We start from the raw sequence: 25,658 nt of genomic DNA on the forward strand, positions 1-25,658 counted from the left end.
TAAAGAGTAGTTCAAGAGTTGGCGGTGGATGTTATTGACCAGCTAACTTCTCTTTAGTCTTTAGCTTCAAAATTATATACGCCTGGAGGAGATATCCCTCTAGCATCTGTGCACGACACAAGAGCAATCAAACGAACTAACTTCTAAGTGTAATGGGTTCAAATATAGCAGGAAGCTGAAACATTCCTCTTTAAACAGAAGTTCTTCATTCCGACCCACATTTTGCCATCCTGAACGTTATCAAAGAAATTAGGACCCGTCATTGAACCCATTGTGCAAAAAAATGCATCTGCTTAAAACAACCAATCCCGACGTTTGATATTTCTGGTAAATTCTTCAAAATTCGCTTTTTGTCTTTTTCTCCACTTCTAAGTTTATTTCATAGTATTTTCTTCAGATGAACCTTTTCAAAACAATCACAAGACGAAACACTAATGACTGTTACTTATATAGTAGTTAGCTGCTTAATGTTTCTAAAGCCAATCGATTCATATGACCACCAGCCAGATGGATGGCTTATTATTTATCACTCATTTGGGAAATCATCTTGATTGTGTCAATGATATTTTTAACAAGATACTTTGATATCATTATCTTCCACTATCTCGCAAGTCTCACAGATACTGGGTTCTAGAGATAAGCAAAATTATGTTGACGAAGTACCTTTCTGAGCCTTAACACTATTGTTAAACTCATGTTGTTTGTGAAGCACTTAAATAGGGATGCATACGACACAGAAAATATCGTTTTTAATTTTATTATTACCAGTAATCCTATGTATGTTATTTGCAGCCTATAAGTCATTTATTAGAAGATACATATTTCATTTTCCAGGTTTTTAAATATCCAATTTTAGATTAATTATCATATAAAACGCATCGCAACTTGTTAAAAAAAGTAAATCGATATGTCAGGTATTCTACAGTATATTGCTGCCCCTCAGTGGCTCAGTGGTATGTCTGTAGACTTACAACACTAAAAACTGGGTTTCGATACCCGTGTTAGACAGACACAGATAGCCCATTGTGTAACTTTGTGGTTAATTCAAAACAACAAGAACAGTATATTGCTCTCAGGTATAGGCCATGCTACAATACCAGACATCCTTGTTTCTAGCTTCAAGCCACCCTACAACATTAGACACCCTCGTTTCCAACTTCAAAACTAAGATTAATTTTCGTAGCTGCCCCAAAATGCCTAATTTATGTCTCCAATGTTGTCCTAGAAACTTGCTAACCAACTGGTTGAGGTGTTAGCGTACGCTCCTTTAGTGTCGAAATACACTATATAAGTTAAGTAGAGCTGGGGTCGTCAACATTTCACCCCACCTCTGAAAAACCATAAACAGTAGTCTGTCCCTCCCTAGTTAAATATGATAATATAAAATAATAAATAATACGCGTTTAATGTTTCGATTGTGCGAAGTTATCTGATCTATTCTATGACGGTCAATCCCACTCTTCGTTGGGAAAAGAGTAGCCCAAGAGTTGGAGGTAGGTGGTGATGATTAGCTGCCTTCCCTCCAGTCTTACATTGCTAAATTAGGGACGGCTAGCGCAGATAGCCGTCGTGTACGTTTGCCTGAAATTCAAAAAACAAACATTATAAAATATACGAATAAGCCTTGAGGTCTAATTACGTTGGAAACGATAAAACGTTGAGGCTGGTTCAGAAAACGATTTCTATCATATACTGTCGCATACGATTATTTTTTTGGCATATGTGAATAAAATAATATTGAATACGGAACACTTACATTTTGTACAACAATAATTATGTCTTAAAAATTTAGTGGTAAGGATTCTCAGCTTCCTCTTTTATTAGTTTCGAGGTTCAGAAGCCTTTTATTTTTATTATATGATTACAATAACATTTTTTTTTAAATACCATGTTTCTTCCAGTCATCAGATAGAAATCTCTGACAATATGTGAGAAAAATAACTTAGTATAATTTTTATTTTGTTTAACTTTTCAAAGTTGCACTGTGTTACGTTTGACGTCACTTACTATGTAATACTATAATGCTCAATTATACAGATGTTACTGAACAACATTTATTTAGAAAAAACAAAAAACATATGGATATAAAATAATTTAACAGTAATTATGATTTGATATGATTCGCATAATAGCAACACCAGTGACTTTTCATATACTTTGTTTGTTTGTTTTTGAATTTCGCACAAAGCTACTCGAGGGCTATCTGTGCTAGCCGTCCGTAATTTAACAGTGTAAGACTAGAGGGAAGGCAGCTAGTCATCACCACCCACCGCTAACTCTTGGGCTACTCTTTTACCAACGAATAGTAGGACTGACCGTAACATTATAACGCCCCCACGGCTGAAAGGGCGAACATGTGTGGCGCGACGGGGATGCAAACCCGCGACCCTCAGATTACGAGTCGCATGCCTTAACACGCTTGGCCATGCCGGGCCTTTCATATACTTAATAAAAGTCCGGAATTCTTGCATGTAACACAGTTGTACTTTTACCGCCAAATATACCCATGTGTTGTTTTTTTTTAATCAGCCACTAATAGAATATTCTAAAAAAATTAAGAGATCAAGAATGCTGTTAATTTTCAAGAAGATATAAGGTATTCAACTATAGAAATAAGCCTTATTCAACTCATAAAAGACATTGTTAAAATTAAGCCAGTAGGTGGCAATATCTACGAACAGCGGACGTTCTGTCGCTGAAAGATTTTTAACATTAATTATTATTTAATATCTAAATAAACAAAAACGTATTGAAAATCCGTTTTTAAAGATAATACTTGAATTTGTTGGCTTTTATCTGAAGATGAATAATGCTTTTTCTAAAATAGGTCAGTGACAGCACATATTCAAGAATGCATGACCGACAACGTGTTTGAAAACAGTAATAAAAATATTCAAGAGCAAGAAACGTTCCTTATAAAAGCTAAACGTCGATAGTTATGTACAGTTTATAAGTGGCAACAAAGAAAAATTAGTTAAAAGACAACTTGATTGTTATTTAAACACAAACTATAAAAACAAGACGTTGGATTTGTTTTGCTCTGTTTATTCCATAAACAAATATCTGTTTCTGTCATATGAACAGAAAGTTGGTGGTTTTTTACTCCTGGTGTCAGCAGTTAGCGAGTAGTGCTTTCAGCGCTGTTTGTTAATACGTTTCTCAGTTAGCGCTACAAACTCTGATGTAGAAGGTTTATTTGAATACACCCTTCATGATTGGAATACTACTAAAAAGAGGGTCATCATACATGGTACATACATTCTTCTTCACTACAGATTAGTTATAGGCAGATGCTATAGGGGAATAATACGAAGTGTAATCACTTGTAAAGTTCAATGTACAGGAAAAATACATTAATAAACAAGCAGTCTGTTTCATCAACAGATGTTTACAACTCTTCAAGACTGTTAGTAAAACGCTTAATTTTGATAAAAGATTAGCTGTGAATACATTGTGTGATCAAACCAATGTAGACCATGTCAATGTCTTCTTTGGTTCTTCTTAAATATTTGTTTTTGGAATACTTGCGAATGCTCTAACGTAATATTAATAAAGACAATTTTGAAGTATAAAAATCTTGTATATTTCAGTGAACAAATTTATGACTGGTATAGATTGTCCGTCAGGAATATATGTATTCTTTAATGTTTGTATTATTTGTTATCCACAATGCCAGTGAGAGATCTCTTCGATATAAATAATAAAGTTAATTTAAATTGATACAAAACTGAGTTAGGAACATCAACAAAATTATCTAGCTCAGCACGTGATGGTAAGTTTTAAGGTTATATTTTTATGTATATTCTATGAATTATTTTATTCCGTTTTCAGTAAAAAAAATCGACTTTATTAAAATGCTCTTCTTGTAATTTAATGCAATTACTATAAATATATGAAATTTAAAGCTTGCAGAACATTTGGAGCGAAAATTCTAGGAAATCTCATTTCAATCCAAATTCTATAATAATTATTGGTGCTATTGAAACATACTGAGCGGAAGTGAATTGTGACTTTAGGATTGGTTTGTTTTGAATTTCGCGCAGAGCTACACAAAAGGGCTATCTGCGCTAGCCGTTCCTAATTTAGCAGTGTAAGACTAGAGGAAAGACAGCTAGTCATCACCAGCCACCGCCAACTCTTGGGCTACTCTTTTACTAACAAATAGTGAGATTGACCGTCACATTATAACGCCCTCACGGCTGAAATGGCGAGCATATTCGGTGTGACGGGGATTCGAGCTCGTAACCCTTAAATTACGAGTCGAGTGCCTTAACCACCTGCCCATGCTGGGGCCGTTTTGGTTTGTAAAAAGCAGTAAATTTTCTATCACGTAGAATACTAGAAACATTGTTATTCGATATAGCAGAATAGTTAGCAATCAGCTCCTTTAATGCTATTGTTTGTAATTTGTGTGTGCATACTTAGGACTCTCTTGTATATTTGGCTCACAAACAGAGTCTATATTTATTTATTTATTTTTCAGTTTAGTGTGTTTATACAGCATTGTGCAGAGGATCGAAACAATAATGTAGTAATATCATTGGTCCAAAGATTCGTTGCGACAAAATTTATTCATCATTATAATATCAAAGATGTAATGATATTTTTTGTTTATTTGTAGGGTCAATGGAATCTCATTATTTCTAAAAGGCAAAGTTTATGGTGTGTTTTCCTATAGCAAGGCCACATAGGGCTATCTGCTGAGTCCACCGAGAGGAATCGAACCCGCTGATTTTAGGGTTGTAAATTCATAGACTTACCGCTGTGCCAGCGGAGACACAAAATATACGGCATAAAATACTGTTGTACTGTTAATATTCATACTGAGTACAGTTAGTCTAATTAAGATAACTAGAACATTCGAATTTTAAAATTATTATCATTATTGTATCATAGTGATAAATTATATGTGTTTTTTATATTTTCAAATCTAGTAGTATAATGTATACAAGAAGAACCGCAGCTTTCATGAAGCTATTTAAATAATTCCCCATTTTCTCATCTTTTCTCAAGTTCTTATCACTCTTCGCCCCCCTAAAAACACAGCTGTCACTTGGTTTGCCCCCCTACATCCCTATCCTCTGAGTCTGATAGAACTACTAAATAAAGAAATGTAAATTGCATGAAAAACAACCAAATCCAATATAGTAAAATTGTGATTTGAAAAATTAAAATATTGTTTTATGCCTACCACAATAAACACCATTATGACAAGTTACTCTGTTGGATATTTTAACACTTGCAATAACGTGGACAAACAGAAAGTACAACTAGTTTTGAAAAAAAAAAACAAAAACTCTTCCTCATTGATGTTTAGTGACGTCAAAGCTCGCATGAAAAATGCCATCAACATGACCGGCCACCCACTACCTAATAGTTTTACAGAAAATGATATAATACTTGATTCGTTCATCACGTGAATGGTGCAGCAGCAGCGAAGAGTGCACTGGGTGCGGTGTCTATATTCACACCGACTTTTTTTTTCCCTGGGTGAAATAAATCAGGGCAGGAATCGACAGAACAATAACTAATAGTAATAAAAACACTCACACTACAATACTTCCCGAACTAGTCCCGAAGTAGTTAACTGCACATTATATCAGATTACATAGGCAGCGTACTGACCCTTTCTTTTCAGCCAATAAACTATAGTTTCACAAATGGGTTACGCTTTTCACCAATCACGACTTAGCTACGATTATTTTGCATGACGGAATAGAAAAAAAAATTAAGCACAAGTAGGAGAAAAAAATGTAATAATATCTGTAACACATGAAGTCACGTGGTAAAAGTACTTCTCACATTAACAAAGCTTTCATTTCAAGAACGTCTTCTAAACGTTGCGGTATTGAAAGAGTAACGACCGATCCTTTGAAAAAACAAGTTCCACACCTAAACTATCAGTGACGTAAAGATACTTACGGAATTTTCTTCGCTTTAGATTAAAAGTTCCTTAATTGCGATAATACAAAATTACAAATTTTAAAGTGTTCCTTTTTTTTTTGCAGATCATTTTTCTTTATTTGAGATCATAATTATTTTCACTCATCATTGGAAAGATCAATCTGTCTGAAATAGTTATCTTCCCTGTAACCAATGAACCGATCGTCATAAGCTGTGGGCGAATTAGATCCGAACCAAGATAAAATGCGGTCGCTGAAGACAATGATAAGGTATCTGTTTGTTTTTTTCTATTATTTTACTGACAACATTTGAATTATATGATTATGCGCCTGCTTAGAACAGAAGTAGCTGTACAAATAAGATTTTAGTTTGAAAGGTAATACTCGAATGTTGGTTGGTTAATTTTTAGAGGTTTCTTAGTGTATCTACAACCATGAAGATTTACAATATTGAAGATATTCAATACATTTAATGGTTAATAACTATGTGTCCGAGATGGTCAGGTGGTTTGGCACTCGACTCGTAATCTGACTGCCTGGTTTGAATCCCCATCGTACCAAACATGCTCGAGTTATAGTGTGACGGTCAATCCCACTATTCGTTGTGTAAAAAGTCTGTAAGACCTTTTCATTCACCATATTTTTCTTGTAATATGTATTAAATCATTTTCTCTGGTGTATCTAAAGCCTGAACGAAAGTTCAAACTTCAGAAACATTGACACTTCTTCCTGGAATACGTACACGTGCGAAGCGTAAGCGCTCAGTTAACAGTATTCGTGTGAACTACTTTGAAACGTGCTCTTATACAATAGCAAAACTCGTTACCACAATCTAAACATTTACAAAATGCTCACAGAAATAAAAAATACACCGGCTTATTCTAACGTTATAGTTTTATTCGTTTTAGTGTTACTACTGTAACACTATCCATTCAACTCTAATGCTTTGATGGGAAGCTAACATTCAGCTTATGAAAAAACGAAACACTCTCATGTTCTCATCTGCTAATTATATTTAAGAATTATTCTTAAATAAAAGTAGGATTTTAAGCTACGTCAATGGTTGATGAGTATGAAAATTTCTTAGCTAAGTAAACTTAGTTGGGTAAGAAATATTATAGGTTCGAATCCTGTCCAGGTCTCACTTTTTCAATTTAATTTCTAGCGTTGAAAAACGACCTGATACCCTAAAATGTTTCCACAGACGAAGTATATTTATTTAGTATATTGAAATCCAGTCTTGCATTTAGAGAATATTTAGACTGAAATTATTATTAGGTTTCCTTTCTAGTTGCTAATGTTATGCTCTGTTTTTTGTGTTTTCCTGTAATCTTAAACTGTGCCTTGGCTATACATGTAAAGCAGAAATGACGTCTGTGTATCCGCTATTGGGACCTATACTTTTTCATTGACCTTAATCAAACTTGGCGTACGTACTTAGTATTTCCTGGTGAATAAATGAAGATGGACCGACGTTTAGATCGTCTTTCTTTTGTCACTCAATCACTGGTGGACTTTATGTGTTCCCCATTCTATTTTATTCATCTTTATCAAACTTCAGTCCACCCAAAGGCACTCTAGAAAGTGACACAGGAGAATGGCGTTAATCTATCTATGTCACTCCTTTTTCTATGAGTTCTCCTTCACTTTTCGACCTATCTTAACCAAATTTCACACTCTTATAGTGACATAGAGAGGGCATCGTTGTTATAAACCCCATGTCATTCGGAATCCTTATGTCGTCTCCTCGAGTCGTATAGACACACCGGTTAGCTTAGATATGCATCCAAAGTACAATAATTAAATTGTGATAATGGTGTTTTGTTTTCCATGATTTAATACCACCATACAGGGAAAGTGGTGGCCTGACATGGCCAGGTTGTTAAGGCTCTTGACTCGTAATCCAAACCAAACAGGGAAAGTGCTTAAAGCAAACATGGAATGCAAGTTAATCATGTGAAAAATCTCTGGATTTAGAAGCTGGCAAGCCGAGGTTCAGGTTCTTGTGATATCACAAAATATTCCTGCACTTTAATCTCTAAATGCGTGGTGAAAATAACAATTATTTTCTTAGCGTGGATGGTAGGGTGCTACTTACTGACTGAGTGCCTTTCGCCTCGCCAGAAGACTAAAATTATCTGCTTTACCTACGTAATAAGTAGTTTTGCTATAAATAGAAAGTACAAAACAAAGCACATAATGATGGTTATAGCTAATTATCAATAATATACCAAAGCAAATAATAGATTTCAACAGCAATATGGGAATAATTGAGAAACGTCGTTTGACCTAAATACTAACAAGTATTTGTTTCTCATCTCGTATTTTTTAAACCATTCTACCTTCAAAACGTCCTTGCGCTTAGTAGTTACTGTAAATAATTAAGATATTGTGGCATTAAATGTTTAAACAATAACATTAAACAACGTATTAAAGTTAATCTCTTTTGTTCTAGGCTAGTAATTTAAATCATTCTAGTTCGCTTACAAGACTAACAAAAATACGAAGGTATAGTTAGTATACTAGTTTGTTTGTTTTCGAATTTTGCGCAAAGCTACACGAGGGCTATCTGCGTTAGCTGTCCCTAATTTAGCAGTGTAAGACTCGAGGGAAGGCAGCTAGTCATCACCATCCACCGCCAACTCATGGGCTACTCTTTTACAAATGAATAGTGGGATTGACCATCACATTATAATGCCTCCACGACTGAATGGGCGAGCATTTTTGGTGTGACAGAGATTCGAACACGCGACCCTCAAATTACAAGTCGAGTGCCTTAACCATGCCAGAACTAGTATATCAGTAAAAAATTGTTCATCTTTCTAGAAATACTTTAATCAAGAAAACTGCACTTTAAAGAACCCATACTAAAAATAAAATTTTTGTATGTTTATATAGATATTTTTTAAATTAATTCCTTTATTATTGTTGGTGTGTGTAAATTTTGTACTTTTATTATTGTTTTTAAAACAAAGCATGAAAATATATATTCCCCACATTCGGGTTTTAACATTCCTTTGTTCAGTTTGAAGCCCAGATGAATACAGATTTTAGAATGATTTGTTGGTTAGTTGGTTTGGCGTTTTATGGAGTATTGCAACTAGGCTATCTGCACCAAACATCCGGTAAAAAGTTATAATTAAAATAAAAATATTAAAATTTGTAAAAAGGAATTAAGGTAAAACAAAACAAAGTTTATTTTTTGAATTAAAAACATAAATATCATTAAATCCATTTTTTACATTTTGTATACAGCAGAAAAAAAAACTACAGTAATACAAATTGTAAAGAACTTTCTGTAGCAAAATTTTAGTTATCATAATTCGCCAGGATGACCAGTGAGTAAGTTCAAACATCAGCGTTAGTCATCTGAAGTTGGCCTGTCAAGCCCTGGATTTGAGTTATTTAACGTTACAGCCATCTTCTAATTTCATATCGAACTAGTTGTACTTTAATTCTTAAAAAGGAATCATATTAAAAAAAGGTCTAATGTATGAATTAAAACTTAAACACTGTTAAAAAGGTCAATAGCCTTTAAAAAACTAGAAATATTTGTAAGGTGGACAGTGTCACCATCGCCGATGACACTGTCCAATGTTAAAGGTAAACTATGGGACAAAACGTCTAAAATTACGTTACGACTCTCAACGACGGTAAGACAGTAAAATGTGATTTTTTTTGACCCGAGTGTCACAGAGTCAACGCATTGTTGCATCATTCCCAATAAAAGAAAACGATGAGTTAAAAAACTGTGACCAATGCGTAGTCTAGTGAGGACAACTTTCTCTTTCCGATTATTATGGAAACAAGACGTCCAAAGTCCAATAAAGGATTTTATTTGGAAAAGCTTGTTTTTACGTTACTCTCTCCAAGTCGACTGCCAGCTTGCACAGACTCGAGCCTTTAATAGAGGACCATGGTCCATGTACGGAACAGGCACAGCAGTGATAGTGCCAGAGCAGATAGATTTGCTGCGGTGTCAGCGAGCTCTTCGTGGCCTGATATCCAGGAGAACTGGATAGAAGAAGATGTTAAAGAGAAATGGGCCAGTCAGTTTTGAATATTGGCGAGGACAGGGTCAGAACTAAGCGAATCAGAATAAATAGAGTAAGTTAAGTACTGCTTAGCTTCTTTGTGATCCAGGGCAAGAGAAATGGCATACAGTTCAGCAGTGAACACAGAAGCTGTAGAGGGAATTCTGTGCGCAACCACCGAACCACAACCAAAGCATGGCAGATCTCACAGTCACCTGATTTCGAACCATCCTTATAAATGGGAATGGAAGAATGATTTGAAAGATGTTCAGCAAGTAAAAGATGGTACTTCCAGTTGGGAGTATCTGCTTTTCTCAGGTGAGTTAAAGAAAGGTCACATTTGGGGATTGTAATAAGTCATGATAGGGTGGGCTGACCAGTGCATACAGCATTGTTATCCAATGACAGATCCAATCCCTCCAACTGCGCCTGGATACGAAAGTCAAAAGGAACAATAGCAGATCGTCTGTTCCGGAAAAACATTGCCGACCAAGGAAGAAAAACACAACCTCAGGTGGTATGCTGTGGTAAAGATCGAAGTTTCGAAACATACAGTAAACACAGTTACAAACGGCGGAGGTGTAAAGGAAGTTCATGAGACACTGTGTATAAGCTCTGAACTGGGGAAGTGCGGAAAGTCCCGGTGCAGAGTCGAAGTTCCTGATGATGAATGGGGTACAACATCTTCAAGATCGAGGTTCGGGCAGAGCCGTAGACCAGTGACCCATAGTCTAGTTGTGATCGAATAAAAGTACAATATATTTTTAGTATAGAACATCGATCTGCTCCCCAAGTTGTTGAAGAGAAGACACGGAGGATGTTTAGTGCTCTTGTACATTTGACTCGTAGCTGCTTGATGTGTGGTATAAAGGTCAGCTTATGGTCAACGATAAGTCCCAAGAATTTTGTCTCAAGGACCACAGGCAGCACAACTTTACCGATACGAAGTTCAGGATCAGGGTGAATACCCCGTTGGCGGCAAAAGTGCATGCAAACGGTTTTAGAGAGAGAGAAGTTAAAGTCATTTGCTGTGGTCCACCTAGTAAATGATTGAGGGCAGTCTGTAGCTTACGCTCAATACACCTCATTTTCAACGACTGGCATGAGATGTGAATGTCGTCGACATATAGCGCGTTTGCAACAGTAAGAGAAAGTTGTTCAGTGATGGCATTAATCTTTATACTAAAAAATGTTACGCTCAAAACACAGCCCTGAGGGACTCCAAGTTCCTGTAGAAAAGAACGGGAAAGTGTCGAACCCACACAAACTTGGAATCACCTGTCCATTAAAACTTTTAATAAAAATGGACAAATGGCCACGTAACCCATATAAGTACCACACCTCCATGTAATATCATAAGCTTTCTCAATGTCAAAGAATATTGATACAAGATGTTGTTGTTTGAGAAAGGCTTCTCTGATTGATGTTTCAAGTCGAATAAAGAGGTCCATGGTGGAGCGTTGTCGTCGGAACTCACACTGGGTGTGCGAGAGAAGGTTGTTTGATTCGAGGATTTAAACAAGACGAGCATTAACCTTCCTCTTTAAGGACTTACAGAGACAGCTCGTCAAAGCAATCGTAGAATAGTTTGAAGGAATTTTGGTATCCTTCCTAGGCTTAGAGAAAAATAGGACAATAGCCTGATGTCAGGCATCAGAAAAACATTCTCCTGCCAGATCCGTTAAAAAAAATCAGAAGAATAGCAAGAGATGAAGGAGATAGATGGCACAGCATCTCGCAGTGTATATCATCAGGTTCGACTGATGTATTGCTAGACCAATGAAGGGCTAGTTTGAGTTCATCTAATGTAAAGGGGCGATTATAGTCAGAGAGACAATCAGCTCGAAAGGAAAGAGGTGATCGCTCTGCCCGAGTCTTGATGGCTGAGAAGAAGGAGGATGAAGCAGAAGTGCTAGATACCCGGCAAAAGCTTTCATCAAGAGTATCGGCGATGCTCCGGGTATCAGCTACTTCCTGGCCACCAGCGAGCAAGGTCGAGAGGGAGACGGAATTATATTGCCCACTGATCTTTCGAATTTTGTCCCATATGACTTTGGAACTAGTGGTAGAAGATATGCTGGTTGTGACATTAATCTAAGATTCCTTCTAGCTTTGACGTCTTACCCACTGAGCATGTGCACGAGCCTGCTGGAAAGCAATGCGATTCGAGAGTGTAGGATACCTACGAAAAGTATCCTAAACCGTTTTTGAGCCTTCCGTGCCATGTGGATGGCAGGATTCCATCAAGGACGAGGATATCGTGAAAAACGTGTCGAAGTTTTAGGAATACATTGAGCAGCTGCCTATATAATACAGTCAATTACTGCTACCATGCAGTCATCTATTGACGGATTACAAACGATGGCAGGATCAAGTTATGCGATAGCAGTGAAAGAGAGCCAGTTGGCTTGATCCAGCTTCCACTAGGGCACGCAGGTGGGGTGGCATCAACCACGGTGAGTCTTTCTCAAGATTATAGGAAAATGATTACTGCCTCATGAATTATTGTCAACCCTCCATGAAAAATGGGAGAATAATGAAGGGGAGCAAATTTAAAGATCAATAGCAGTAAAGAACTGACTGGGTGCATAAAAATAAGTATAAGAACCAGTATTTAAAAGAGAAAGGTTGTGATCTGAGAGCATACATTGTATGGAGCGACCCATTTCATCAATATTAGCACCTCCCCAGAGAAGATTATGTCCATTAAAGTCCCCAGGATTAAAAAGGGAGATGGCAACTGTTCAACGAGAGCATCAAGGTCTGATTGATCATAGGTATCTGTCTTCTGAAGACATCAAAATGACATCAAAACACTGATTGCTTTATCCAAATTTGAATGTAAACCTCGACTGTTCCATTGTATCAAAGTGGCCATTTTTATTTATGTGTAGGGGAATTTGGTGGAAAGCCCTTCTGTTTTCGATCATGTCTTTTATCTTTATTTAAGGGAGGACTGTCAACCTCCATGGATCCTGCTCTGGCTGGAGCAGTTGGACAGGTCTTTGTCGTTTGAAGAAGATTCCAGCGACTAAGGAGTGAACTCATGATCGTTCTGCATGTTGGATCGGAAGAAGAAGATGTACGCGAGGAAATGCTCGTACCAGGTACCAAAGGAAGTGGATCTTGGGGTTTACTGGAATGTATGTTAGGGACAGAGATGAGTGCTGACGTTGATTCATCAACTTTTTTAACCATGGAGGTCAAAAGACTTTTCATATGATTTGAAAATGATTCTTTTAGGGGAACAGAGAGATCCATCTGCACTCCCACTGTAGTAGTGGAACGAAGTGCAGCACCATATATCCGAGATGAAGTGGTGGACAGTAACTTTCAAGCCTCAAGTTAAGTAATGTTTTGAATCATCTTCAAACGCTGCACCCCTTTTTCTTTCAACCACTTAGGGCCAGAACGAAAGTTTTACACTCATAGGCATCGTGGTTCTTGCCACTGCAACAAGCTCACGTCAACAAACCACGACATGATGTCTTCGAGTGACCGAACTACTGACACTGAAAACATCTGAGAGGGTTTGGAATGTATGGCCCTATCTTGCAATTAAGATAACATGCTTTGATTGTGGCAGGTGGACGTAGTGATGTAAATGTTAAAACGAGGACATTGGTCGGCATCATAATTCCATCTTTGGAATGAAGATACGCCTCACTGCAGGAAATCCTTGGGTGGAGAAACCAGCGAGAATCTCTGACTCAAGAATGTTCTTCAAATCCCTCTCAACGATAACTCCTCGTGACGAATTCAAAGTAGCAGGGGCGTAACCTCAATGAGTATATCCTCAATCATCTTTGAATGTAAGAATAGTTCACTGTGTCTAGATGTGGATGTTTCCACCAATATGTCATAAGAGCGAAGCTTTGTGACTGACTCTGGAGAGCCATTAACTCACTCAAGTCCCTTCTGAATGAAAAAGGGATACATTTTTCCTAAAGGTTTGTCTGAAAGAGAATATAATATAAGAAAATGAGGTACAGGTGTTACAGATGTTACTGCTGCTCAGAATCTTCAAGACGTGGTCGTTTACCTATGAACTATTTGTTTGCAATTTTATTTAAGTTTTTATTTGGAGGATCCTTAATAAAGAAAGAATGTTTCGGTGCCCACTGACCCCACCAACCATGGAGCCCTACGAGGGGACGAACTACAATGCCAAACAAGGACAATGCAGCAACGCCAGGGTTTTGTGAGCACTATACCCAAACACCAGCATCAGATACAATATCCCCAACATCTGTTGAGAACATCCAACACTGGTACTTGGTTGACATTAGCCCAAGTGGACCAGCCGGCTGATCCTAGGAAGGGGCCAACCCCAGGCCTCTCGTCTACAAGGAATTTGAGGCCAAAGTGGTGTGTTAGGATTGGATTCTTCAACCATCAGGATCCTCTCATCCTTTTCACGGGTCAACACGCACGGTAAAAACGTGGGTAGATGTTTAGCTCCCAACGGAGGTAAACTGAAAGAACAGAGAGGAGAGAATGATTTATGTTCAGCGATTCCACTGCAATATGTCTTCTTAAAAAAAAAAGAAATGCTGTGTTCTCACGAACTCTGAATTAAAACTTGTTTTATATTTTAGGAATAAGATATAAAAACAATTTTTAACACAAAAAGTAGTAGTAAAATTGAATAGTTTTTGAAATATTATATTGAAACTTATAGAAATATACTAGTTGTTTCCTTAAACATTTCTAATACTGGTAGTAATAATAGTGTTTACAAATTGTTTTGCGTTATCCAACTTTCAGAAGATGGTTTTCAGTCACGTGTTGTTGAACAATGTTCTTGCCGCTCATTGTTAAATATTTGCTTAATAAATGGATTTAGAACTAACCAAAGTATTGTGGGTTGGGCGAATCTCATAAGACATTATTGGGTTAAACAGCACTCCACCCAAAATGAATTAATAAACAATGTATTATCATAACTCATTGTTCAACAGAGCTCTAAATATTGTTAAGTCACTTACTTTTAAACATTGTTCTAATATTCTCCCTTGTTAACCTGGATTTCTAGTTGAGAACCTAAAAGACAGAAGTGACAAGAACGCGATGACACCAAGTTTGTTGGTTGAATCTTGTTTTTCATTAAGCATATATCTCAATTTTTTTGTTTACAAAATCAGTATGGAAATACTAACTTAGAATGTTGAAAAAGAAATCTAATATTAGTCATTTGAACGACTTTGAATTTGAGTTTAAATAGAAAGAAAATAAAAAACCGGTAAGACTAGATTTTTCTATAATAATACTTCTGTCCGCCTTAAAGACTTTTAGAAAAAAACCCGATACATTCTAATGGGATATAGCATCTCATTGTGCAAAACACTACATCTCATCACAAAGGATGCGCGCATTTACACATTTTCATAATATTCTATACTATATAAAAGCAAAACAACCTACTCACTTAAATAATTGTTGAAGAATCCGCAAGCGATTGCGGCCCTATGTTCCTAGATGGAATCTAATGGTGATAACTAACTAACTAACTATATAAAAGCAAACACTCGAACGACTTAAATAGTTAACTTATCCTTATGAACCTGAGAGGCTATTAGCTTCCTATTTTTAATCACGATGTCGTTGATCTTCTTTATTTGGAAGCTGTTACGGTATTGAAAAGTAGTTTCATCGTTACAGAACGCAACTTAATTGGTTTTTACTGTAGCTTTAGCGCAAAGCTACATACTGCATTCTACAAACCACGAGGTTTCGAACCCCGGACTTCACTTTTATAAGTCCGTAAATTTAGCGCTGACCCATCGATGGACAAAGGGCATAATAGTAACGAATAAATATGTGACTGTATTACACGTGCTTAGTGATAAGCCTGCTGGACTATGGATCCGTGGTTTGTGTCTCGTTACCGCCAAAAAAATAGAAGCGTGTTCCACCCTCTGGGACCGTAGGTGCATTATAACAGTGATGGCAAAACTCCCACTGTTGGATGAGAGTAGTTCAAGAATTGGCGGTGGGTGATGTTGATTAGCTGTCTTCCCTCTGGTATGTCACTTCGAATTTATAAATAGCTGGCGCAGACAGCTCTTTAACATAAATATTTGAAGTAACATTATTTCGAAAAAGGAACTCGAAAAGAAATTATTCATTACGCTTTGATATTTTAAAGATTTTCTTTTTCGTATGAATAAAATAAAACATTAATTTTAACATCATTCTGTTTTTAAAAATCCTTTAAAAATTTTCAGTTATGTTTAAAAAGAAATTTACGTGGAACAATATAATTATGATAAAATAAGATGATTCGTAGAAAGTTCATTCCACTGTTTGAATTTGATTAGAGGCGTTGTTTCAGTTTTCTTGCGCAGATGTGTATTAGACCAATGGCCTACACAAACGCAGCAAAACGATGTTTTCAAACCAGATTACAAGGGTGGAAGACGTCTGGGGAAATTAATAAAGGTGTGCGCTTGAAAATTCAGTCTTTATCTCCTAACTATCAGAAGGGAAATGTGACCCTTTAACTTTTTTTAATACATCTTCTAAGACTAACAAACACTCTTGAAGAAAAATTAGCATAAAAGTTAATACAAACATTTCTTCCGAACTGTCAGATCATATGTTTCATATTCTTGCAGTAGTTCCCTTCCTAATGATATATCAACAGCGCCTACCCAGAACAATGTAGTCGTATATCATCTTACTCAACTAAACAGTTGCTGCAAGCTATCTATTGTAATGTTGCTTTTAGTTACTCCTCACTCATGCCTTAGTGATTAAGATATCTTGGAAAGTCTTTTACAAACCTTTTAATGATTTGAGCTATCTCCTGTTTCAGATCCTTCCTTTACTGTGTCTTGCTAACGTATGATATTCTTACTAAGGCTTAAGTTCCTCACTTCACAGTTTTATTGTCTAAAGTCAGCGAACTCTTGGGAAGAGTAAACACATTTATTTGTTTTGTGTTTCGTTTTAAGCCACTCGTAATGTCTTGTTCGTGTTTCAGGATTTTGTTCATACAAGAATAACTCAAAGGTTTTCGTTGTGGGCTGTTGAGCAGCTGCCTTCCCTCAAATGATGGCCCGGCATGGCCAGGTGGGTTAAGGCGTTCGACTCGTAATCTGAGGGTCGCAGGTTCGAATCCCCGTCGCATCAAACATGCTCGCCCTTTCAGCCGTTGGTGTGTTAGAATGTAACGGTCAATTCCACTATTCGTTGGTAAAAGAGTAGCCCAAGAGTTGTCGATGGGTGGTGATGACTAGCTGCCTTCCCTCTAGTCTTACACTACTAAATTAGGGACGGCTAGCGCAGATAGCCCTCGTGAGCTTTGCGCGAGATTCAAAAATAAACAAACATTCCCTCTAGTGTATCAGTTCACAATTAGTGATGATTTTGCGCAGATAGTCATTTATGTAGCTTTACACGAAAATTGCAAATGTAAACAAACAATCATATGTCATATATGTCTGTTAATGAAATAGAGGTGTTCACAAAGGTTTGCTTTCTCGGATCAAAACTTCTGAAAGTTTAATCAAACTGTGATTTTGATGAATTTCAGTTAACACATTGTTAGAAAGAGAGTGAAACGTTCATAAATGTAACTCGCAAAATTATTTTAAAATGTGTGCAATGTGGTTAAATGTTGATCAAAACATTAATAAAAAATATGATTGTTTGTTTACATTTACAATTTTCGCATAAAGGTACACAAATGACTATCTGCGCATAACCATCACAAATTGCAAACTGATACACTAGAGGGAAGGCAGTTACTCAGCAGCCTACGACGAAAACCTTTAAATTACTCTTGCATGAAAAGTAGAATGTGATACAGCATACCCATGACCCCAAAGTATATAGCACACTTTTATAGCAACGAAATGTGAACCTTGAACTTCTGAATCCGGTATTTCTTGAGCACTCATTACTGTGCTTCGTCAGGCTCATGATAAATGCATGAAACTAAGAAACTCTTTAAAGGTTATTGCGCTTCTTACACTAAAATGCGAAAAATGTTGGTGTGATAATTACACACAAATTAACTCCTTTAACAGTTTGTATTTAAACTCTGATAAAGAATCATGTCCAGTTTACCATGAAGTTCACTAGAGACAAAACATATTTTTGAAAATTCATGGAAATAAAATGAAAACTCCAACAACTATTGATACATCATATTTTAAAGTACAGGCCCGGCATGGCCAGGTGGTTAAGGGACTCGACTCGTAATCCGAGGATCACGGGTTCGAATCCCCGTCACACCGATCATGCTCGTCCTTTCGGCTGTGGGGGCGTTGTAATGTGACGGTCAATCCCAGTATTCGTTGGTAAAAGAGTAGCCCAAGAGTTGACGGTGGGTGGTAATGATTAGCTGCCTTTCCTCTAGTCTTACACTGCTAAATTAGGGATAGCTAGCGCAGATAACCCTCGTGTAGCTTTGCGTGAAATCCAAAACAAACAATTTTAAAGAACTGTGACAATAAGGGATCGTAATAATTATACCAGTAGAGGGCGCTAGTAGTCACGAGGTCTTTGTCACATTCAAATACCCGAATATTTATATACTTCATCTCCTTTGTCTCGCGATGTTATCGTGTTTTCTGTTTACTTCTTAAACAAAATAGCTCAGAAATGCCTCAAACAGCTTATTGTGTCTCTGGATGTTTGAAGAGAGGCGGCCATTCGTGGCCTTCAAATCTGGAATTATCTAGAAAGTGGCTTCATACTTTCGAACGCGACCAGTGGAAACCGCAGAAATAGGTTGTTATTTGTCATGGTAACTTCTGTGGTAGACCTATGTTTAACGGAATTTTCAATAATTTTGCTTTTCATTTAGAAATTTCTCTAAAATTATATCCGCTTTTTAACCTTTTTTAGGTTGAGCCAAGTTTTGAAATTTTATTCTAAAAATACACTTCCCCATTTAGGTGAACTTGGTGTACAAAATTAATTTGTAGGCCTATGACTAAACTAACGTAATGCATGTAACTTGATAGAGAATAATATTTCAGTAATACTTACCCGTATGTTAAAATCTATCGTAGGCTTAGAAAGTGATTGTCAGTAAATATTGTAAAAGAAATATAATCTTCAAAACAAGAAAAGCAAAAGGAATATTTTTGTTATTTTAAAGAAAATATATGTAATAACGTTACAAGCTCAGAGTATGTGATGTTACACGTGTTAAGGCACTGATTGTCAAACCAAAATGACAATAAAAGTTGTGCGCTTTGAAAACGGAGGAAAACATCGGATTTTTCGCCAAAACGCATGCATGTCCAATAAATTTGTTTGAGAGATCTGCATGTTCTGCAAGTGCAACATGTGCAAAATCCCTATAAAAGTGACGGGTGTTCGGTTTCCATAGCTCAGTGTTAAGCCACCGACACGCAATACAGTTACGCCAAGACTGACTGAAGCACAACGCAACAACGCCATTGGTCGCTTGGAAGCAGGCGAATCTCGATCAGATGACTGTCCACCCAAGCACCATCACAAGGCTATGGAATCGTCACCAACAACTTGGATCAACTCGTGACCGTCCACGATCTGGCAGACCTCGTGTGACCACGCCCGCACAAGATCGCAACATCCGGTTACGTCACCTTTGGGATAGGACCACCACTGCCTCAACCATACCAGGGCTGCGTAGGATTTCCAATCAGACTGTACGCAACCGTCTACGAGATGTAGGAATCCGACCTCGACGTCCAGTCAGAGGCGTCATCCTCACCCAGCAACATCATCAAGCGCGGCTGCAGTGGACTCGGGCACATCGGGTGGCCTCATCGACGATGGAGGCATGTTTGGTTCAGCGATGAATCACGTTTTATGCTTCGTAGGCAGGATGGAAGGACCCGTGTTTACCGTCGCCGAGGTGAACGTTTTGCAGCAAACTGTGTGCAGGATTTTGAAAGATATGGTAGTGGCAGCGTCATGATGTGGGCTGCCATCGCCTACAATGCCAGAACAGACCTTTTGCACATTCGAGGGAATCTTACGGCTCAACGATACGTTGACGAAATTCTTAGGCCCCATGTGCAACCCATCATGGTGAACGTCAACGACGTTTTTCAACATGACAACGCCCGTCCTCACACAGCCCGACTCACCACTGTCTTCTTGAGACACCACAACATCAACGTTCTTCCCTGGCCCTCCAGATCACCAGATTTAAACCCCATTGAACATCTTTGGGACGAGTTGGACCGACGTCTGCGACGGCGACAACCTTAACTGCAGACTCTATCTCAGCTTGCAGCAGCTTTGCAGGCTGAGTGGACAGCCATTCCACAGGATGTGATTCGTCATCTCATCGCTTCCATGGGCAGGAGATGCCAAGCAGTTATTGATGCTCACGGGGGGCATACTCGTTATTGACGTTGAGTGACGTTAAACTTCACCTAGTGAGCGTGGACTTCGCCTTTGCAGACTTTAGATGTTCAGCAGTGAATGTGCAAAGTTTCACACATGTCATACAGAACTACCCGGAATAAACTTGTTAACAATTTGTCTCATATTTTGCCTTTTGCGTTTCTTTTTTTGAAGAGTATATATATATATATATAATTTTGTTTTTCAACCTTTTCCACAAAGAAGGCAAGTAAAATCAGGTGCTATTCCAACTGTGTTTGGCTGATCCAAAAGAATCACATCATAGTCAATGAGAAGAACTGAGTGAATGCTGAAAAGTATAAAACGCTTCAACTAGCCAGTAAGTCACTCACCCTATGGAACTATCCTAGCCGTAGGCCCATAAAATGTCAGTGACAAATACACATATTTAAATGCCCCCCAGTGGCACAGTGGTATGTCTGCGGACTTATACGCTAAAAACCGGGTTTCGATAACCGTGGTTGGCAGAGCATAGATAGCCCATTGTGAAGTTTGTGCTTAATTCAAAACAAACAAACATATTTAAATATTTTCATTCAGTAACTACAATTATATAACAGATAATGAAATTATGCTTGTTTTCATGAAACGAAATAATAGTTTGATACTGTATTACAGATCGCATTACTTTCTTCCCTTTCAATCAAATCCACTTTTCTCGTGTAGCTTTGCGCGAAATTAAAAAAAACAAAACTCCAATCTTCACATTTCTCACTAATTTTAGTGAAAATGATAAAATAAAATAATACAAAAGAAGGAAATTTATGCACCACTCAAACAGGCAATATTAATTGACCAAGTGCCGAATTTCGAAACAGTGCTGGAACCGTATCGATACTGGCGCCACCATGAGTTAGTAGTTTTGTGCACGATTCTTCATTGTGCGAATTCAAAGTTGCCCATGGAAAAATGTCTCGTGTATTTGATGGACAAAAAAAAATGTGGTTTTAAAATGAAAAATTCATCGGCTGAAAATGTTCTGTAAGCTTGACATCTAATCATTCTCTTCAGAATCCTACTTTCGTATTGTTGGATGTTTTTGAGAATGTTACACTAGTATTGTTAAATGCAATATATTGAAGTGAGCATAATTCTATCTAAATCATCATTATCTTAAAAAGCACAAACAAATTTTCATTGAATACTGATTAATTATAACGAGCAATTCATCATCCTTGGTAGCAATAATTAATTCCTGATGAAGTTTACTAATTACTGTGTAATCTATAAAAACTGGCTCATTTACGAATTTTATTTTCTCACGTGATCAAAGCATAAAATCCCATTACAAACTCAAAAAAATTATTGCTACAAGCATTATCGGTGTAGCGCACTTACTTACCTGCATAACTTATAACATATCGTACTTTTTTTAAAATAGATTCTGATTGTAACGAGTTTTTCAAAGTTTTACAGGTAATTTGACTTCATTTGCGACAGAGGTGACCCTTTTAACCTGAAAAGATAGCAGAGCTAATTTTGCTTACATTTCCAGTTTGTCTACGTTTATGATTATATTTTTTATAGGAATTTAAATGTATTTGTGAAATATTAAAATTAGTTTGTTTTCAGACACGCTATTGTTATAGCACTGATATAAAAAATTATGCTAACAGCTTTTAGTTTTATACAACAATAACTTTGTTTTATACCTGTTTAATTTTATTGATTTTAGCCAAGGCTGAATTAGAATCTGCTCTTATTATGTTAATTTTTGTTAAGACTGGGTTAAGGCGCTAGACTCGTAAGCTGAGGGTCGCGGGTTCGAATCCCAGTCGCACCAAATATATTCGCCCTTTCCGCCGTGGGTGCGTTATAACGTGACGGTCTATTCGTTGGTAAAAGAATAACCCAAGAATTGGCGGTGGGTGGTGATGACTAGGTGTCTTCCCTCTGGTCTTACACTGTTAGATTAGGGACGGCTAGTGCAGATAGCCCTCGAGTAGCTTGCGCGAAATTCCAAAACTACAATATAGAGTTATCTGCGCTCTATCGATCCCGGGGACTTAAATCTTGTAACGTTATAAGTCTGTAAAGTTACCGCCGAACGACCAGGAAACCGGTAACATCCTACAGACAACCTATATTTCAATAATGTAATTAATTTACTTTTAAAGTCGGTTGTAATTCTTCACATACACGCACAATGTTTTTTTAATTATACAGACTTCTTCTGAAAAATTAAAACCTATGTATTGAAAACTAGCAACTTTACAAACTAAAATACTTAAATTTATGTTTATAAATATTTTCGAAATAATACTAATTTTTGAAATGCAAAATATATCTACAAAGAATTATACATTATGTTCGAAATTATTACATTATGCGAGGTAGTTTGGTTGCGTTCAACTTCCCAAAAATTTTGAACTAAACCCATGAGCACCTTGACTCATACTGTTCTTCTGTGCTTCATTTATGTTGATTAAGTATTGTTTTATTTTGTCTAATTCATCGTTAATTTTATCTGGTGAGCATAGTTTTATGGCTGTGTTTATTTGGTTTCTTAGTATGTTGAGTTTTTGTTTTGTTTCATGTGCTGTATAAAACAATACTTCATCAACATCAATAAGTTTTCTCCACAAACCGTAGAAAACATTATACGCACACACCTAGAGAGAAAGTAAAATCAACCAACAAAAGTAAATATACCTCACGAATCCAAAAATCACGAAACCATATACTGCTGCATACCATATATTCCCGACATTAGCAGACAAATAACCAACATTTGGCAAAAACTAGTAACAAAATATGACATTCCAGTTAATACCAAATTTATTCAAAAACCAGGCACGAAACTGAGGTCTCTACTATGTATAAACTACACTGACAAACACCACACCAACATTATTTATAAAATGCAATGTGATAACTGCCACGACTTCTATATTGGAGAAACAAGTAGAAAAATGGAAACCAGATTCAATGAACATAAAAAGTCACCTTCACACGTTTTCGAACACTGCAAGTCAAATAAACACAACATAACCATAGAAAACACTCAAATACTAAATAAAGAAACAAACATAAACAAACGCAAAATTAAAGAAGCCTTACTTATACAACAACTTAAACCCAAAATAAACCAATATAAAGGAACGCCTTTATACCTATATTAAAAATAATAAAATAAATAATACCAAATTATATATTCAAACATCTATCACCGCCCTCAACCTTCCGACACTCAAATATGTGGTCAGCTTCCGGTCAGTTATCTCTTTCTTTCTTTGTGAACCTGACGATGACCGAAGAAGGTCGAAACGTTGTTCGCTCTTCTACGTAAAATATTTTCTCAACCCAAACGAGCCGTTTTTGCATATGTATAGTATTATATCTAAACACAAACAACCAAAGTCTTACAGAATTTATGAGTCGATTTTTCAGCTTATATCCAGTATGTCTTCTATATACAAAAAGCTAGATTGTGTGGCTATAATTTCCCAGAGCTGGGTTTTATTAAACTGATTACAGAGTTCACTACGTGTTTATGATGCTTAGAAAAATACATTATTTCTCTCGCTTTCTTTTTTAATATCTCGAGCTAATATACTAAACATATATGTATGTATATCATTTAATGTGTATGTGTGTGTATGTATATATATATATATACTGATACTTGTTTAACGAGTTTGGTGACTTGTTCAGGTTCCCAATATCATATACATTTTATTACATTTGTCAGTTTACTTCTTCTTGTAACGATATTCTTTCCGTGGTCAGTGAGTACAAATTTTTTTTTTTTAATCTGGTTAGCAACTACTACGGTTCCCTTCGAGACCATAATATTAGACTTATTTTTCCAGTGAGAGAGCTCTTAAGAGTCCGAGCCACCCTGTCACGAGTTGTCCTAATACTTGAGGGTTCGTCCCACTTTTAATTACGCCCAAATAAGATAAAATCTTAATGAGTAAGCACTGTCGTAATAGTTTGGTCGAATTCTATCGGCTCAAAATGTCATACTTAGTTAAAGGAAAAAAAGTCACCGGTTTGCTTCACATCATGGTGTGAAATGTTAAGAAAACGCGTGTTTGACTTTGTAACATATGTAACAAAGAAATAATCGGTTAATGCTCGTCTTTAATTCAATTTCGAAGAAACACTGCACACTAGTTTTGTTTTGGATGTGTTTTTAAACTAAGTGGGATGACTAATACAATTTTCATCTTGTGATTCTCCTATATTTATAAATCTATAGTAATTAATAGTTGCTTTTGTAATATTGAAATAATCGCTGGGAAACAAAATGGGTTTTGGTTAAATTAATAAAAGGTAATAACTTAAATAAATTGTATAAATCTTAACGGTCCAGTTTAATTTAATTATGACCTTTAAACAACTTTGTTATTATTACAGATCTTGTCTCTAGCGGTAGTATTGGTGTTTATTTTGAAACATGGGCCGTAGCGGCATTACTGTTATTATTTCATAGGTATGTCCTAACGGACGTTTTTGTTATTAATTAGCATGTGAGACCTATAGTAGCATTTTCGCTTATTATTTCACGCGCGTATCTGAATTTTTCCATAAAACACGAAAGTCATGTAGTATGTATTACTTTGCACATGTTTAGAGACGTATAAAATACTTATTCGAACAACTTAATGCATTTCATCGAATAAATTACAATTTCAAATCAGGCATAGTTAGCGTCGCCTTAAGATTTCTTAATTATAAGAACTTGGGTAGTTCGTGATAATCAAGATAGTTTTATCAAATTTGTTTTATTACTTAATGTGCATTCAAAAATTAATTTTTATTAGAAATGTAAGCCTTTCTCGAAATTTTGAAATAAACTTACTATTTAGTCATAATATACAACAGAGAAGTGATATATTCGATATTTAGTGCACATACAAGATAAGATTTTCCTTGTAAATCATAAACAAAAACTGCGTTGTTTTTTTCTCCCAGATCCTCACATTGGACTGGGATATTTTTTAGAGTACGCTGCACTAAATGGCATACTTACGATGTTACTGTATCTGAGTGTGCATAATTCTCAAGAAATACTCGAATGCATCATATGGTATTCATTTTTCTTTGAGTAATTACAATCAAGTGTTGTGACTATAGTGTATTTAACGGGAAGACTAAAGTCATTATGCAGACACTACGATAAAAGACCTGTCAAGGCTTAGAGGAATCACGTGTTGTTAATTGAAAACAGGTTTATCTAGCACTATTCATTTATATCTGCTTTATTATTGTAGTTCCGTCACACTATATTCTATGGATCACACACAAAAAACAAAAGAGAAACTTGTTATTACAAGAACCATTTGTATTCCCAGTTTCTTCCAGGTCGACCTGAATAATAAGACGCAATGCGAAGTTATTA

The 25,658-nt window shown here is 36.5% G+C and overlaps 1 pseudogene across 1 annotated transcript in view; it reads left to right on the forward strand.

Annotated features, from left to right (window-relative positions):
• The first annotated feature begins 5,824 nt into the window (after nt 1-5,824).
• LOC143249634 (peroxidase-like) overlaps nt 5,825-25,658 on the forward strand; it is a 54,731-nt pseudogene continuing 34,897 nt past the window's right edge. The window contains exon 1 of the transcript XR_013027880.1: nt 5,825-6,173. The product of XR_013027880.1 is annotated as a peroxidase-like (transcript). The remainder of the gene's footprint in view (nt 6,174-25,658) is intronic.

The sequence above is a fragment of the Tachypleus tridentatus genome, chromosome 4 (assembly GCF_004210375.1).
Source record: "Tachypleus tridentatus isolate NWPU-2018 chromosome 4, ASM421037v1, whole genome shotgun sequence".
In the NCBI taxonomy this organism is placed as follows: Eukaryota; Metazoa; Arthropoda; class Merostomata; order Xiphosura; family Limulidae; genus Tachypleus; species Tachypleus tridentatus.